Source organism: Magnolia sinica, chromosome 2, assembly GCF_029962835.1.
Source record: "Magnolia sinica isolate HGM2019 chromosome 2, MsV1, whole genome shotgun sequence".
Lineage (NCBI taxonomy): Eukaryota > Viridiplantae > Streptophyta > Magnoliopsida > Magnoliales > Magnoliaceae > Magnolia > Magnolia sinica.
Window position 1 is genome coordinate 92,710,523 of NC_080574.1, and position 19,065 is coordinate 92,729,587.

The following is a 19,065-nucleotide window of genomic DNA, read 5'->3' on the forward strand; positions in this document are numbered from 1 at the left end:
ATTTCTCCAATTTCTCTCATTTCTCATGGCCCTCTTTGAGTTCATCACGGCTATATTTTCCATTTCTACCCTTCTTTCTTTAACGGGGAAGAAGAGAGTGCCCGTGGATGAAGCCGGGCCTAGCCGCCCAACCCGTGCATGGAGGCCAAGAGGTGCCGCCGCTAGCACGTCCGTCACTCGTGAATTCCAGACCAAGCGGGACCTCGATCCTTGAGCTCCTATTGGTAGGACCTTGTTGGCGGAGTTGTCGCATGGAGTCTATGAAGGCCGTAGAGTCCTTTTTGAGGCTCATGTTGATCCGTGGCTGTATGGTGAGTTTTTGTTGTTGGAGCACCCAGAAGGGGCTGGTTGGTGTCCCTTGTTTGAAGGTGAGTATCACGCGAATGCAAGTACTGTTCGAGCCTTTTATGCCAATATTCGTGATCCTTTGCTGGAGCCTCTACAGTTCAGGATTCCTTGTGGTAGCGGTCGAGAGGGTATAGTCAATGTCGCTTTGATATCCCGACTCCTGAATGTGCCACTTAGTGAAGTGCATGCCAGTGAGAAGAATGTGAACAGTATGCGCGAGAGGGATCGTCGCACTTGTGTGGTCGTCTGGTCGAATGACAGTCGAATAGGAGTCTTCTGGCTACCTACATGACTGATGACTTCCGTTTGCTTCACCACATGTGTACGTTTAATGTATACCGAAGGTGAAGCAACCGCAGCGAGTGTACGCGCCTGATGGTAGATTTTCTGTATCAGATGGGGCAAGAAGCGAAGTTGGTGTGCCGACGTACGTCCTGCGCCAGATTATTCTCATCGCTCGTTCGAATAGGCGGACCGAGTCGCTTCCATTTAGCCGCCTCATTTGCAAGCTTGCACATGAGTTTGGATATAGGCTTGGAGCAGAGAAGCCGGTTCCTGTTCATCATATTAATCTGAGGACCCTTAAGCAGATGGAGATTGGTTCTGGTCGACATGCCTCAGAGAGTGAGGATGTCTGAGAGCGATGATGAAGAGAGTTATGCTGAAGGTGGTGTTGAGATTGAAGAAGAAACAGAGCAGGACGAGGAAGAGGTTGAGGGACAGGATTCGAGTGATAGCTCTCCTCCTGTGGCGCCTGAGCAGAGCGCACAGATTGCCAGAGATGCCCATCTCGTACGGCTTGAAGAAGGGCAAGTTGTGTTTTACGCCAGGATATTGTTGATCTTCGAGGCCCTTATTAAGCATAAGTTTAAGAAGAGTGACTTGAACTCTAAAGTCTATCTGTGTTGCTTGCAGGATAAGGGTGCCCCGCCTCCATCTCCTGATTCCGACGAGTAGTTATCGGTGTAGCCATCTTTGCTTTGTTTGTTGTTTCTTTCTCGTGTGTAGCCGTTGTTGGCTTTGTAGTTGGAGTTGTTTGTAGTTGTTTGTTGTGGTTTGAAGTGTTAGATGTTGTAGTTCACATGCTTTCCTAGTCGTGATTCCTGTATTTGCTGCACTACTTGTATTACGACAATTTTGTTTAATGGAATGCATGTTGTTTCTCTTTGAAGTTGTGTTGTGATTGCTTTGTGTGGATGGATTATGTGACATAGAATCTCAGGTTGCATCCTTTGTTGAATATAGGGTATGCCTCCTAAGGGTTCGAAGACTTCGGCCCGTCTCTCCTTGATTGAGCTTGTTGGGGTTCCTCCCTTGAGCGATAGCAAGACGGATCCACAGACGGGCCGTCTCATGCCGGTGTTGGGTCGACACCTATGGCTCCTCCACTCACGCCTCGGTTCCCGAGCCGAGCCGTGCACCTTCATCTACTCCCTCCCGATAGGTTTGAGCAGATGATGTTGTTGATGCAACAGAAGACTGACACAGCAGCAGCAGCGGCAGCAGCAGGAGTTCCTCTCTTCCATGGCTGGCATCTTTACTCGGTCAGTGGGGGCGACTCCACCTGTTTCACCTATGCCTCCATCTGGGAGCGTTAGTGCCAGCGACACTTTTGAGCGATTCCAGCGCTTGCGACCTCCTACGTTTGTGGGTTCTCACAGACCCGAGGAGGCCGAGTATTGGATCGACCGCATCTCTAAGATGCTGAGACCGTTACACTGCTCTGAGGTTGAGCAGGTTAAGCTTGCCTCCTTTATGTTTGAGAAGGAGGCCAGTCTGTAGTGGGACAGTGTTCTTCGCACTGTCGAGGAAGGTTTTGAGTGGTCGTGGCAGGCGTTTGAGGCACGCTTCCACGAGAAGTATTTCCCAGTTACGTACCGACATGAGAAGGAGAGTGAGTTCCTTCACCTCCGTCAGGGAGGGTTGTCGGTGACAGAGTATGAGAACCGGTTCACTGAGTTGGGGCGGTATGTTCCTTTAATCCTGGGCGATCAGCCGATGAGGATGCGGCATTTCTCTAAGGGATTGAGACCCGAGATTCGATCGAAGATTTGCTGTGCTAGCATTTCTTCTTATGCAGAGCTGGTGATCATGTCCTTGCGAGCAGAGCAGGACGGGGATAGGTCGTCCCGCATGCGAGCACCGATGGTTCCTAGGCCGCAACCGGATTTTCAGGGTGCACCTTTTCTCGGTAAGAGGCCGTGAGCGGATTCTCCTCCTAGGCGTTCAGCACTGCCCGCTCAGCAGATGAGAGCTGATGTTCGCTGTTCTTATTGTGGGAAGACAGGGCATTTGGACCGTTTTTGCTTCTCCCGTATGCGAGCCAGTGGGTTTACTCCACCGCGGAGGATTAGCCGTCCGATGCCTCAGGTTATCTCTCCTCCACCTCTTCGATCAGCGCCAGCTCATCCATCCTTAGACCTGCAGTTCCTAGCTTCAGGCCACCTCAGTGGCCCATGGTTCCTCCGCCGAATCGTCAGCAGCAGGCTTGAGTTCATGCGCTCACCTGGGGTTTATGTCTGACTTGGTGCCGAGGTCCTTCGAGGTGACAGCGTACATTGAAGGTATTCCTGTTTCTATGTTGGTGGATACAGGGTCCACTACTTCTCTTATATCTTATGCGGCAGTTAGGCGTTCAGGTTTAAGATCTGTTCCTATGCAAGGAGTGACGCTTACTGCCACTACGGGGATTTCCTCTGCTTTGGGCAAGCATTGTATGGATTGTTTGGTCGATCTTGGAAGTGGATCGATCCGTGTTGATTTCTTAGTCGCACCCCTTTATCATTACGATGTTATTATGGGTATGGATTGGCTCACGAGGATGCGAGCTGAGATTGATTGTGAAGCAAGGTCGGTGACCATCCATGGACCTGAGGGTGAGACAGTTACTTTCGGTCAGTTACCCTCTTCGTATTGATTATTATTCTTCTCTGTTGGAGAGTTTGGCCGAATCGGCGTTAGTTAGCACGCCGGTAGTTCGGGAGTTTGAAGATGTGTTTGAGTCGATTCCTGGATTACCTCCTCAGCGTGAGATTGATTTTGCTATCGACCTCATGCCTGGTGCGGCGCCCATTTCTTTACCCACCTATCGTATGCCTCCTAGTGAAATGGAGGAGTTGAGGAAGCAGATAGATGGTTTGTTGAATTTGGGTTTTATTCGGCCTAGTGTGTCTCCTTGGGGAGCACTGTTTTGTTTGTGAAGAAGAAAGATGGTTCTTGCGATTATGTATTGATTATCGCAGTTGAACTAAGGTAACTATGAAGAATAAGTACCCTTTGCCTGGGATTGATGATCTGCTTGATCAATTGAAGGGGGCACGGTACTTTTCGAAGGTTGATCTCCAGTCAGGATATCAAGAATAAGGATGTGCAGAAGACCGCTTTTAAGACTAGCTTGGTCACTATGAGTTCCTTGTGATGTCGTCGGTCTTACGAACGCACCGGCCATGTTCATGGATTTGATGAACAGGTGTTTCGCCATTCTTGTTCCGATTCGTCATTGTCTTTATCGATGACATCTTGATTTATTCTGAGTCGGGAAGAACACGAGGAGCACTTAAGAGCGGTTTTGGATACTCTCGGGAAGAATCAGCTTTTTGCAAGTTCAAGAAGTGTGATTTCGGAAAGAGGAAGTCAAGTTCTGACATGTGGTGTCCAAGGCGATCTTGCCAAGGTAGTAATCTTGCAGCAGTGACCGGAAGCACTGGTTCGGCCATCGAGGTAAGGAGTTTTCTCGGTCTTAAAAGGCTATTATCGACGCTTCATTCAAGACTTCTAGAAGATTGCCACCGTTGTCGCAACTGACACGGAAAGATTTGAAGTTTGCTTGGAATGAGATGGCGGAGTTAGCTTTTCAAGAGCTGAAGGACAAGTTGACGTCCGCCCCTGTGCTAGTATTGCCAGAGCAAGGGGTTAAGTATATTATATATACTGATGCCTCTCGCGTTGGTCTGGGTTTTGTCCTTATGCAGAAGGACAGGGTGATTGCTTATGCTTCGCGTGAGGAAACACGAAGAGAATTACCCTACGCACGACTTGGAGTTAGCAACTGTCATTTTCGCATTAAAGCTTTGGAGACATTACCTCTATGGTGAGGAGTTCGAGCTCTTTGCGACCACAAGAGCCTTAAGTATATTTTCAGCAGCGTGATTTGAATATGAGGGCCGATGGATGGAAACATTGAAGGACTTTAAGTTCGATGTTTCTTACCATCCGGCAAGGCGAACCTTGTGGCATGCGTTGAGTCGCAAGAAGGCTATTGAGTTTGCTGCTCTCCGATGATAGCAGAGTGGGATATGTTGGAGTTCGTGCGAGATTTTGAGCAAAAGCTTACGGTGGTCGAGCCGTATGAGGTTATCGCACACATTCGTGCCCCTTATCGACGAGAGGATCGTTGTAGCAGATGATGAGCTTTTGGTGAAGATGAGGAAGCGGTTGGTACAGATGAGAACTCCGACCGGAGTGTTAGTTCCGATGGGGGCCTACGATTTCGTGGCCTTATGTGTTCCTGACATCCCGACTTGAGACGGGAGGTTCTCGAGTTAGCCCATAGTTCTAAGCTTGCGATGCATCCGTAGCACGAAGATGTATCAGATATGAAGAAGATCTTATTGGTGGGACAATATGAAGGTCCATATTGTTAAGTTTGTTTCTCGTTGTCTCACGTGCCAAGAGGTCAAGGCAGAGCATCGCCGACCTCCTGGGTTGCAGCCCATGCCCATAGCGAGAATGGAAGTGGGACTTCATCTCTATGGATTTTATTTCTGGGTCGCCAAAGAACGAGGAAGGGATATGACTCTATTTGGGTGATCGTCGACCGATTAACGAAGTCGGCTCATTTCTTACCGATCGGAGTCACTACAGGCGAGTTGGCTAGGTTGTATATCAAGGAGATAGTACGTCCGCATGGAGTTCCCGAGATTGTGTCCGATAGAGACACGCGTTTCACATCTATCTTCCGGACTCGTATTCAAGAAGCGATGGGTGTGAAATTGAAGTTCAAGACACCGTGTTTCATCCGCACAGATGATGGGCATCGCGTGAATCGTCCTGGAAGACATGTTGCGAGCTTGTGTTTTGGATTTCAAGGACTGTTGGGATGTGTCTTCAGGATGCAGAGTTCGCGTATAATAACAGTTTCAGGCGAGTATCGGCATGGCTCCCTATGAGGCGTTGTATGGTCGCCGTGCGAGCACCACATTGTTGGGCGTAAATTGGTGAGCGTAGTTTGCTTGGCCTGAGTTGGTGCAGGTGACTTGAGAAAGTTGACATCATTCGACGCCGACTTCTGACAGCCCAGAGTAGAAGAGTTATGCTGATACGAGGCGTCGACCGCTTGAGTTTGAGGTTGGAGACCATGTTTTTCTGAAGGTCTCTCCTATGAAGGGAGTTCTGCGGTTCGGTAAGAAGGGGAAGCTGACGCCGAGATTTATTGGTCCATTTCAAGTTCTGGATCGAGTGGGAGTGGTAGCATACTACCTTGCTTTTCCCACACCTCTTGCGGGCGTGCATAACGTATTTCATGTTTCTATGTTGAAGAAGTACGTTCCTGATCCTACGCATATTATCAGTTGGGAGCAGGTGCAGTTGAGTGAGGATGCTACTTATGTACTGCGACCGACGCTGTATTCTCGACAGGAAGGAGCATGAATAGCCTAGCAAGGATATCCCTCTTGAGAAGGTGCTAAGGACGCATCGTGGAGATGAAGAGGCTACTGGGGAATCTGAAGCTGAGGTCAGAAGCTACCCTCAGATCCTTGAGGATTATGAGAAGGTATGAATTTCGAGGACGAAATTTTCTTTAAGGGGGTAGATTGTAATGACCCCGAAAATTTTGTGCTAATCTTTCCTAAGTAGTTGTTTTTGGGGTAATTAGCGCTATACTCGATTGCTTGTGAAATTCGCATCAATCACTTTAAATTCGATCCGCATGACTCAAAACGTAGATTAGTTAGCGCTATGTTACTCAAAAATCGCTAAATTCAGTTGTTCTTGGGAATTTTTTGAAGATCTGGATCGGACCTGGACCGCTCATCAAAAGTCCGATAGCAATGATCTTAAGTTGTTGCTGTCACCATGTTAGTCTTGATCATCACCTCGAAAATCAATTCCATGTGATGTTACGGGTCGATTTGATTGAGTTCGGAGTGAAGAGTGTGAGAACGGTTTGAAATTTATTAAGCTTTTATGAAATCTGAGTCGTCTCGCTTGCGCGATGATTTTAAGCAATCCGACCGTTGAATTTCTGACCCAATTTCACCCTCCGATCAGGGAAGTGGCCCATGCATGTCCTTGTGCTTGTGGACTCGATCGAGATTTCGTGACCATTGAATTGAGTGTGGTCCGCCACACTGATCTGAAGATCCGTATAAAAACTCGCCTGACCTAGATCCATGGTCGGTGAGCTTAAGTCCGACCTTTCGTGGTATTGGGCCATAAGTGCTTCGTTGGATCGTGAGAGGCTGGTTTTGGTTATACCCTAAGTATACCTTGGCCCTGGGTTATTTCCATCAATTTTAGGCCTATTTATAGACCTTGAAACCCTAGCTCTCTTTTCCATACGAATTTCCTAACCCTACCTTAGAAAGAGAAAGGAAAAGAGAGAGAAAGTTGGTGAATCATCTTAGATTCTTTCCTGTTCTTCTACATCCTTGAACCTTCACTTTGAATCATTATTCTGACGATTCTGAGTTCATCTTTGGGTAAGTTAACCTAACCCTAATCTATATTAGAGCTTAGAATAGTCTTGGTGTTGTTGTATCTCATTTCTATTTGTGCCTTAGGTTATTCTATCACCGTTGACGAAGACATATCGTCTGAAATCAGTTCGGTGTTCTTTTCTGGCTTAAGGTGCAGACTTTAAGTGTATAGTTATGATTTTCAAAGCTTTCAATGCCAGTGAATGATTTATTCTTGCTATGGATGAGATTTCACATGCCAAATGTTATGTTGATGTTGCGTTCCTGATATGCATGTGATTTATTAAGATTTGTGTATTCTATGTGTATATATAAAGTACCGTATGCGTATAGAATATGAATATGTGATTGCCATGATTATTTGTTGTGTACTTATGCTAGATGTATGTACGACAACTCCTTGGTAAAAGGAACTGTCCAAATGCGTGTATTTCAACATAGGTCATGTATGTTGAACTATGTATTCTAAGTGTTTGTAGAAATGCCTGAATGATCTAAAGTGTAATATATTAACCTATTTGCGGGCATTGAGAAGTGATTCTCAACACTCCTACTGATGTGTATGATTTCCTCCATGTCAGTTACATTCCTTGTTATTTAATTTCAAGCATTGCTTATGCTTTCATTTATGTTAAGTTGATATTCTGCAAATGCTTACATACTACATGATTTGAATTGTTGTTCCATTACTATTCTAAATTGTTGATATGAATATCTGTTGTAGTGGAATATGTTTGGGACTATGATTAGTCCAGGAAATTGGTAATCGGCCTTGAGTTTGTGGCTGAGATTGCTTTCGCCATAAAGGACGTGATTTGACGAACCCGAGTCGTATTAGAGTTGTCGGCAGTGGTTTGGCCACACGAGTGTTTGCGCACTCGATGTCGTTCAACCCAACGTGCGCTCGTGCTAGTCGATTTCGTCAAGTAACCCGATTGTCCGATGTATGTTCACCATATATGGACGCTATTGTTTGAATCTAGGGTACCAAACTTACCGATGAAATCCTATTAACCATGGTACCTTGATCCGTAAAGACTCATGAGTCGGACATGGTGGTATGGGACACCGTGGTCGAGCTGTTGGCCTACGCTGGGGTGAGAAGCCTCCCCTAGTGACCAGTGAGCAACCAAACTTGTGAGCCAATTATGGTGGTATGGGACACTATATTCGTGTTTCGGCCTACATTGATTGGTGACGAGCCCTTTGTAGTAAACTCGAGCATACCTGGATACCGCATTGAGGTGACGAGCCTTAGTGTAATAACGAAGGTGTGATAGGCGTGCATTGATTGGTGACGAGCCCTTTGCAACGATCTACAACCATATGATCGTATGAGATGTCTAGGATTGACGACCCTAGAATGGATCACTGTTTGGATGGTGATATGAGGAAGGTATCTTAGCTTCCCAATCCTGCTGTATGAAAAGGACTAATAACAACTTGGTAATCATGTTCATGCACCACATTTGCATGTGCTTTGTAGACGTGACGCACTTTGAGGTGGTGTCATGCGTAACGTAAGATGAAGACGCTGAGGGTTTACGCGTGAGGGCACGCATCATTTTGCATCCATCCTTGCATTAACAAGATTACTTAGGATATGTTTAATTGTTCTACTTTATCATTACTGCTTGATTGAACTGATAACATGTTAACCTATGCTTTATTGTTTCACTGAGTTGATCACTCACTCCCACGTTCTGGGGCGGTGTTAAACACCCACTAGACTCTGTCTTAGTTGCTGATGTTGTAGATGTTGAGGCGACTTCTGAGGCAGAGCGGGAGATTGATGATGATAAGGCTGCTTTCTCTTTTATGCAGTTTTCAGACGGGTTCTAGTGAGCCTTGTTCTGATGCACGGGATGCTGGGATTTCTTTTGAGAATTAAATGATGTAATTTGATACTTGTAATTTTGATAATAACACTTGTATTGCGACCTGGTATGGTATGTATATGTACTTCAAGGATTTGCACTTGTACACATATATTTCTATAAGTCTTCCGCTTGCTTTCTTCACTTATCCTGAATTATATTTGCTATTTGGCTTAATCTATTCCATGTTTTATGCACTAATACATGCATAACATACATCCATCATTCAATATGTTGCATAGGTGAGGTCCTTCGAGGTGACAAGATTCAAGGTATTCCTGCTTCATGTTAAGATAGATACACTACTTTCTTCTTATACGACAGTTAGGCGTTTGGGTTTGAGATCTGTTCCTATGCAAGGAGTGACGCTTACTACCGCTACGGGGATGTCCTCTGCTTTAGGCAAGCGTTGTATGGATTGTTTGGTCGATCTAGGAAGTGGATCGATCCGTTTTGATTTGCTAGTCACACTGCTTTATCACTACGATGTTATGGTATGGATTGGCTCACGAGGATGCGAGTTGAGATTGATTATGAAGCAAGGTCGGTGACTATCCATGGAGCATAGGCGACACGATTACTTTTCCGATTCATCTATCTTTTCGTATTGATTATTATACTTCTCTTGAGAGTATGGCTGAATCGGCGTTAGTTAGTATGCCGGTAGTTCGGGAGTTTGAAGATGCGACATGGTTAATGTCGATTCTGGATTACCTTGTGAGATTGATTTCGACTATCGACCTCATGCCACTTGGTGTTCCTATTTCCTTGAAATCTTCACTTTATCGTATGCCTCCGAGTGAAATGGAGGAGTTGTGGAAGCAGATAGATGGTTTGCTCGAATTGGGTTTTATTAATCCAAGCTCTCCTTGGGGAGCACTGTCTTGTTGAGTGAAGAAGAAGGATGGTTCGCTGTGATTGTCCAAGATTAAATGGGGGATAATATGCAATTTTGACCCTCAGCACAACCAGGATTGATGATCTCTTTGATCAATTGAAGGGGGCACGTGAAATAAATCTCAATACTTAATGTTCAATCCTCTTTAAGAATTCACTCAAGTATAGATGGCTAGAGATAAGATATGAAAATGAGATTTTGAAAACCTAGAGCCGAATCACATAAGAAACTAATCAAATAAGTTCTTTATCTATTAAATCAAAGCATAGTTTGCATATCAAGTTTTTCAATGTGTTCAGTGAAAATCAACTTACTTCCTGTACGAATACTGTCAATTCATCATGTTAGCCATGCTCATCACTTCAAGATCAGTTTGAAACTCAAGTACTGATTTTGAATTTATCCCCTTCTCCTTCTTTTTCCAGTCTTTGATTTTATATCGATGATAGTCAATTTTCATTCTTTATTTTTGCATTCTTTTCTAGTCTTTTCATTCATTTTATTCTTTTTCATAATACATGACCTTTTTGGCGATCTCCTATTTTTTAACTAGTCGATACTTCATTCAAGACTTCTCGAAGATTGCCAGATCGTTGTCGCGTGACACGAGAAGGATTTGAAGTTTACGGCTATTGAGTTTACGGCTCGATGATAACAGAGTGAGATATGTTGGAGTTCGTGCGAGATTTTGAGCAAAAGCTTACGGTGGTTGAGCCGTATGAGGCTATCGCACACATTCGTGTACATAACCCCTTATCGACGAGAAGATCGTTGCGGCTCAAGTAGATGATGAGCTTTTGGTGAAGATGAGGAAGTGGGTTGGCACAAATGAGAACTCCGACTGAGTATTAGTTACGATGGGGGCCTACGTGCGTGGCGGTTATGTGTTCTGACATCCCACGACTTGAGACGGGAAGTTCTCGAGTTAGCCCATAGTTCTAAGCTTGCAATGCATCCGAGGTAGCTCGAAGATGTATCAGGATATGAGGAGATCTTATTGGTGGGACAATATGAAGGTCTATATTGTTGAGTTTGTTTCTCGTTGTCTCACGTGCCAGCAAGTCAAGGCAGAGCCTCGCCGCCCTCCGGGGTTGCTGCGGCCCATGCCCATAGCAGAATGGAAGTGGGACTTCATCTCTATGGATTTTATTTCTGGGTTGCCAAGAACGAGGAAGGGATATGACTCTATTTGGGTGATCGTCAACCGATTAACGAAGTCGGTGCATTTCTTACCAATCAGAGTCCAAACTTCGCAGACGAGTTGGCTAGGTTGTATATCAAGGAGATAGTACGCCTGCATGGGTTCCCCTGGAGATTGTGTCTGACAGAGACACGCGTTTCACATCTATCTTCTGGACTCGTATTTAAGAAGCAATGGGTGTGAAATTGAAATTCAGCACCGCGTTTCATCTGCAGACAGATGGGTAGACGGAATGCGTGAATTAGGTCATGGAAGACATATTGCGAGCTTGTGTTTTGGATTTCAAGGACAGTTGGGATGATTGTCTTGCTTTGCAAAGTTCGTGTATAATAACAGCTATCAGCCGACTTATCGCATGGCTCCCTATGAGGCGTGTATGGTCGCCCCAGAGCACCGCAATCTCAATCATCTTATTGGCTTGGGGTGGGGTGTCTACACAAAGATGAGTTCTTTTCATTAGAAATTTTGTATACAATGATGCTAGAAGTGAAATGTGAAAATTCGGGCTTACATTTTTAGGGTTTAAGTTTGATACTGTAGTGTTAACTTGATGATTACCTAGAGTGCTAGGAAGCAAGCTTGTTGAACCTTGACTATCTTGTTTATTTGTTTCTCTAATATATATATATATATATATATATATATAGACGTAAGTGATATAGTTTCTATCACTCTTTTTTCTCAAATTTATATTCCAAAAATAACAATTAAACTCTGTTATATATAACTTGCATAAGTGAAGCTTTCTCAAGGATCAACATTCATAAACAAGCAAAGCTCTCAAGTACAAGACTCAAGATCTTGAATGAAAGAAAGTACAAGGCAAGACTCAAGCTGAAATCAAGACTCAAGCTGAAACTCAAGCTGATCTCAAGACTCAAGTTGAAAGTCAAGCTGAACTCAAGACTCAAGCTGAAACTCAAGCCACTTTCAAGATTGAGCTACTTCAAGGTTTAATCTACATCAAGACTTCAAGGCTCATTCTTCATGATCTCTTGTTTCAATGTCCATACTTCATGATTGAGGTTTGTTTGACCATAGGTTGACCTTAGAAGTAGGTCATTTCGGATACATAAGTCGAATGTTATTTTAAATATGATTGGACTGTTCTTCGACCAGTCTTAGGTCTCCTTCGACTAGTCCTAGACTTGCTTCGACCAGTCTAAGATATTCCTCGACCAGTCGTAAGTTTGTTACATATTCCGGATAAAATCTGTTAGCCTTCGACTAGTCCAGGAATCTGTTCGACCAGTCGTAGGAACAGTGTCGCGATCTTCGACCACGTACAATCTACGACTCAAGTCCAAAGGTGAACATTTGCAGGACCTACGACGGTCGAAGGAAACCTACGACCATCGTAGGTGACCTACGACCTCGTAGGAGGGCTACGACCATCGTAGAACGGTCAAAGCAAATCCCGCCGGATTTTTCAAATATCTATTAGAGCTTTGACTAGTCGTAGAGCATTCTAGACTCGAAGACCCGATCTTCTCACCTATAAATAGAGCACGAATCTCGAAGAAATTATCGATTTAATTAAAGTATTCAAGCCAATCTTCATCGAACTTCGAGAGATAATTCTGTGCTCCATCTAAGCTAAGTGTGCTTATTTAATATCTTCTTTCCTTAGCTTTATTTTAATTGATTTTGTTTCGGCTATTCAATCTGATTTGAAAAGAGGAATTGTTATTCCCTTTCTTTGGAATCAAAATCAATTAAGGCAAGCCCTATTTTGGTTTAATTTAAAATCTATTAGAACTAGAACCATTGTAATCAAGCTTGGACATTGAACTTGGACATTCAATCATCTACTTTGATTTGGTTCTACCGCTACAACGAAGGAGATTTTCGTATTTTACATATTGTAAATTCCTTTCTATTATTTTGGTTTCTTTCAAGATTTGCGGAAAAATCTTGTTATTTTGGTTATCCGAGGAAAGCCAGGAAAACTCGAAGTGGGGTTTTTTTAATTGTGTAAGCCCACATACAATGACACAATTGTAAGGGTTTTGGGTGAACCGGGAAAACCTATTTTTAGTGAACGCTAATATCCCTGTGTGAGGATATTAGGAGTGGAGTAGCTTTTTGTGTGGCTGTTGTATAACAGTTGGTGAACACAAAGGCGAACCACTATAATCCCTTGAGTTGTGGTTGATTGATTTATTCTTTTAATCTTTTAATTAATTTTTGTGGGATGTATGTATGGTGGTGAATGTTGTAATTATTTCAAGGTGAGAAAGTTGTAATAGCTTAGAATTTACTTTCTGCTATTCCTTTATAAGCTTGATTTTCAATTTCATTTGAAAGTTGTTCCAGAAGGTTGCCTGCCATTTTTATGGTGTATGGCTGTCCCTAGAACAATACATCTTTAATTACAAGTTATTTCATTTCAATTTATATTTATATTTGTATTCCTCGTCGAATTGAGACTTGATACAAAGACCGTGCTAGAAATAAGGTTGTCCTACCATAAACTCTGTTTTTGGTGGAAGGGGGGCCTGAGACTAACGTTGGTATCAACCTCTCAAGATCTGAATGTTGAGGTTGTTTTACTTTCTTGCATTGTTATTTAATTTGGCTATCATTTTCTTTATTATTCCGCTGTTATAAGTTTTTATTTGGCATTGTCCTATTCACCCCCCCTCTAGGACATATAGCTTAGCCTTTTCAAGTGGTATCAAAGCCTAATAGCTCGTTTTTTTTTTGGATTTAATTCCCGAGCTAACGATTTAAGCTATTTAAGATGTCAAATTTTGATAGCCTTTCACACTAGGCCTCCACCCTTTGATGGCTCCAACTATGCTTATTGGAAAGCCGTAATGAGGATCTTCCTCAAATCAATGGATGAAAATGTGTGGCAAGCCACGGTACCGAATGGAATCCTCCTATCATGGAAGTTACTGGGGTTGATGGTTCAAAGTCTATGAAAACCACACCATATTACCAATGGACCACCCTTCGAAAAGTGAGAGTAGTGCAAATGCTAAAGCACTAAATGCAATTACTTGCGCACTATCACCGGATGAGTTCAAAAGAATCATTTCTTGTGATACCGCAAAGCAAGCTTGGGATACATTAGAAATGACACACGAGGGTACTACAATTGTCAAAAATCTAAAGTCCAACTCCTCACAACCAGATTTGAAGAAATTCATATGGAGGAAAATGAAATGTTTATGGACTTTTACACTAGATTGAATGACATTGTAAACTCAATGTGGGGTCTTGGCGATAAAATCCCGGAGAAAGTAAAGTATGTGCAAAAATATTACGCTCACTTCCTGAACAGTTCAATTCTAAAGTAACCGCGATCCAGGAACTTCGTGATACGGATAATATGAGGGTAGAAGAACTAGTTGGTTCACTACAAATCTACGAGTTAAACTTTAAAGCTCCTAAAGGTAAATCAATCGCACTAAAATCTTCTAAATGTAATTCAAAAGAAAATTCTGATTCAGAAGATGATATGGCTCTTTTAGCTAAAAAATTTTATAAGATTTTCAAAAGCAAGAAAAGGGTTGATTTTCAAAAATCAAATGACAAAAAGAAGTTTAGACCCAAATCTCAAAATCTTTGAAAGATAGTCAATGTTACAACCGTCTAGAATATGGGCACTTAGCAAATAGATGTCCTAAAAGGGACAAACCCAAGAAGAAGGGTATGTTGGCTACATGGGATGAATCATCCGATTCTGAAGTTTCTTCTGAATCAGAAGATTCTGAAACTGAGTCGGGCAATGAGGTTAAAGCTCTTATGACTCTAGCCAAATTCACATTTTCGAGATAATGACTCTACAAGTGAAGAAAATCTGAATAGTGAATGTGAAAATGAAGATGATCTTCAAGATGCTTACAATGCCCTATATAAGGAAAGTTGTAAAATTGTTACAAACTTAAACTTCAAAAAGAAAAGTTTTCTAAACTCAAAAATTGTTTTGAATCACTTGTCTTAGAAAAATCACAAATTTCAGATTGTTTTGAAAAATTAAAATGCGATTTGGAATTCAAAAACTCTCTAATTGTTGATTTAAAATCTGAAATTGAGAAACTTAAAACTGAAGTATCCTCTCTTTCCGAGTTTAAAGGACACATGGAAATATGCCCAAGGTGATCCAAAGTTAGAGAAACTTTTATCCGGATCTAGAAAATGTGGCGATCAATCCGGGTTGGGCTATGATAAAAATCTACCTCCTAAACAAAAGTATACTCCTCCTATGTTTGTTAAAGGAGAGTCCTCAAACTCAAAAGGGAAAAGTACTTATCAAGATTTTTCTAAAAATTCAAAAACTTTTCAAAAACCTAGAAACAGCCATGTCAACTTTAATCAGAAACGAAATCCACTAGCTGAAAAGATAGTTGATTTACTCAAGGAGCTCTTAAAATCTAACTCTATAGGTCATTCCTACAAAGGTACACAAAAGAAGACCAACTATGTTCCTAAACCCAAAACAGTTATGAAATGGGTTCCTAAAGTCACCTGCTTGGTTGCTCACACTGCTTTCAAAGCAACAAGTCATTCAAAGTGGTACCTAGACAGTGGATGCTCCAGGCATATGACAGGTGACAAAGCTTTATTCACCGATCTGAAAGATATGACTGATGGTTCAGTCACATTTGGTGATGGTAGCAACTGCAAGATTATAGGCCAAGGTACGGTTCAACTTTTTAATCTTTCGGTGTTTAAAAATGTTTTATATGTTAAGGGCTTAAAACATAACTTGCTTAGTATATCACAAATATGTGATAATAACCATAATGTTCGGTTTTCTAATCAAAGTTGTGAGATAATGAACAATAAGGGTTTTGTAATATTAACTGGACGTAGAACGTCTGAAAATTGCTATATTATTAGTGAATCCAGCTCATCTAATCAAACATGTTACATGGTCCATACAGACGAGACTGATTTATGGCACAAACGTCTTGGACATGTACATTATCGAAATTTAGATCGATTGAGCAAACGAGAACTTGTAAGAGGTTTACCTAAACTTCAAAATTTAGATAAAATATGTGGTGAGTGCCAGATAGGCAAACAAACAAAGAACTCACACAAAAAGGTGAATTCAAATACCACATCAAGACCACTCGAACTTCTCCACATGGACTTGAGTAGGACCTACCGAGACGGAAAGTCGTGGTGGTAAAAGTACATCTTGGTAATAGTCGATGACTTTACCGATTCACTTGGGTAGTCTTCTTAAGGGATAAATCAAACCCTTGAAGAAGTAAGAAAAGTTCTCAAAAGGATTCAAGCTGAAAAAGGTTCTAAATCAGTAAAATTCGTAGTGATCATGGATCCGAATTTGAGAATAGCAATTTTGAGAAGTTCTGACCGACCAAGGAATATTACATGAATTCTCTGCTCCCAAAACTCCACAACAAAATGGAATTGTAGAAAGGAAGAATAGGGTGCTTCAAGAAATGGCTAATGTCATGTTGAATAGCATGAAGCTCTCTAAAAATCTTTGGTCTGAAGCACAACACAACTTGCTATATTATTAACCGAGTCTACACTAGAAAAGATAATAATAAAACGGCTTACGAATTGTGGTTCAATAAAAAGCCTCTTGTTAAATACTTTCGAGTTTTTGGCAGAAGTGCTATATTTTACGTGATCGTGAAAATTTGAGAAAGTTCGATACGAAGAGTGATGAAGGTATTTTTCTAGGATATTCTTTAAACAATCGAGCTTATAGGGTTGAATAAAAGGATTGGTGTGATTCAAGAATCCATTAATGTTGTCATTGATGATCACTTAAACACACCAATCTCTAATTCAGATAATGATGAAGTACTAATCATTGATAAACCCGATACTTCATCGAATCAGACTGAGTTAAGGACTGCTAAAGATCATCCAACCACACAAATTCTTGGAAACCCTCTCACCGGTGTTCGCACCCGTAGACAACTTGAGGATATATGTAATTATGTATGTTTTACATCCCAAATTGAACCATCTAACGTAAAAGAAGCTCTCGCTGATGAGAACTAGATTGTTGCGATGCAAGATGAACTTAACCAATTCGTAAGAAATGATGTTTGGTATCTCGTACCAAGACCTAAAGATAAACACATCATTGGAACAAAATGGATTTTCAAAAATAAGTCGATGAATGTGGAAATATAATTAGAAACAAGGCTAGACTGGTGGTACAAGGTTATACTCAAATTGAAGGGATTGATTTCGATGAAACCTTTGCACCGATAGCACGTCTTGAATCTATCAGACTATTTATATCCATTGCATGTTTTAGAAAGATAAAGATCTATCGGATGGATGTGAAAAGTGCTTTTCTAAATGGCGATTTACATGAAGAAGTCTATGTTGAAGAGCCAATGGGTTTTGAAGATTCCAAAAATACTGATCATGTATATCGGCTTAAAAGGCACTTTATGGATTAAAACAAGCACCTAGGGCATGGTATGAGAAACTAACAAAATTTCTTTTAAGTTATAATTTTCAAATGGGATCTGTTGATAAAACTCTGTTTGTTAAGAAACATAATGATCATATCTTAATGGTACCGATTTATGTTGATGATATCATTTATGGATCAACTTGTACTGACTTGACTACTGAGTTTGCAGATTTGATGAAATCACAATTCGAAATGAGCATGGTTGGGGAATTGACTTATTTCCTTGGATTGCAAGTAAAGCAACAACTGGAAGGAATATTCATTTCTCAATCTAAGTATGCCTTGAATCTAATCAAAAGATTTGAATTTGAGAATGGCAAGAATTTTGATACTCCTATGAGTACTACCCTGAAACTATCAAAAGACTCTAATGGTAAAAATGTTGACTCAAAACTTTATCGAAGTATGATTGGTAGTTTGTTATATTTAACTGCTAGTAGACACGATATTTCTCTAAGTGTTGGTATTTGCGCAAGATATCAATCGATCCAAAAGAATCTCACTTGATTCCTTGTCAAGCGAATTATTAGATATGTCACAAATACCTGTAAATCTTAGTCTCTGGTATCCTCATGAAACTAATGTTCAATTAGCTGGGTACTCGACTGGGGTGGTAATCTAGATGATAGAAAATCAACCAGTGGTGGTTGTTTTTCATTGGAAATTGTCTAGTTTCCTGGTTTAGTAAGAAACAAAATTCTATATCACTTTCAACAAGCTGAAGCTGAGTATATTGCAGCTGGTAATGCATGTACACAGCTTGTTTGGATGTAACGAATGCTAAGTGATTATGGAATTAAACAAGATTCTATGTTATTACATTGTGATAATTCCAGTGCGATAAATATTTCAAAAAATCCTATTAAGCATTCTCGTACTAAGCATATTGACATTAGATTTCATTATATAAGGGAATTAGTAGAAGAAAAAGTTATATCTCTAGAATATATTCCTACTGAAGATCAACGTGCCGATATTTTCACAAAACCTCTTGATAAAAGCAGAGGTTCAAAAAGATGAAATTTGATCTTGGCATGTGCATTTTAAATTGATTATTTACGCCTTCTTATTTAATATTGTATATATTTGCTAGATTGAATTCCATTTTTTTGTTTAATTTGCAAGTATATTGAATTTTTTGGGGTTTATACGACCGGTCGTAAATACCCACACCAGTCGTACTACGAACGGTCGTAGATACCCACGACAGTCGGGAGCACGGGTTTCACTTCAAATGGTATCCATGCTATCTCAAATGGTACTCGGTTTTTTACCATCCTTAATCTGTCATTTCATTCTTGATTTCGACTCCATCCTGGTCATAGTGACATTCCATTTGCATACTTTATGACGTATTGGCTACTCATATGTTAGTTGATATGCCTGTTGATGAAGCACCAATCCATCATCCGATCTTCAACAATACAAATATTAATAAGATGAAGTTGGATTTGCTTCCGAACAAGGTGGTGGTGTTGGTGGTGGTCCTGAAGAAGCGGTGTTGATATTAATATGGATGATATTTTTGAGGAACTGGATTCGAACGCTAATGATCCAGATTTTGTACCATCTGATGTTGATGGACGTCTGAGTGCATTAGAAGGTAGAGTTGAGGAAAT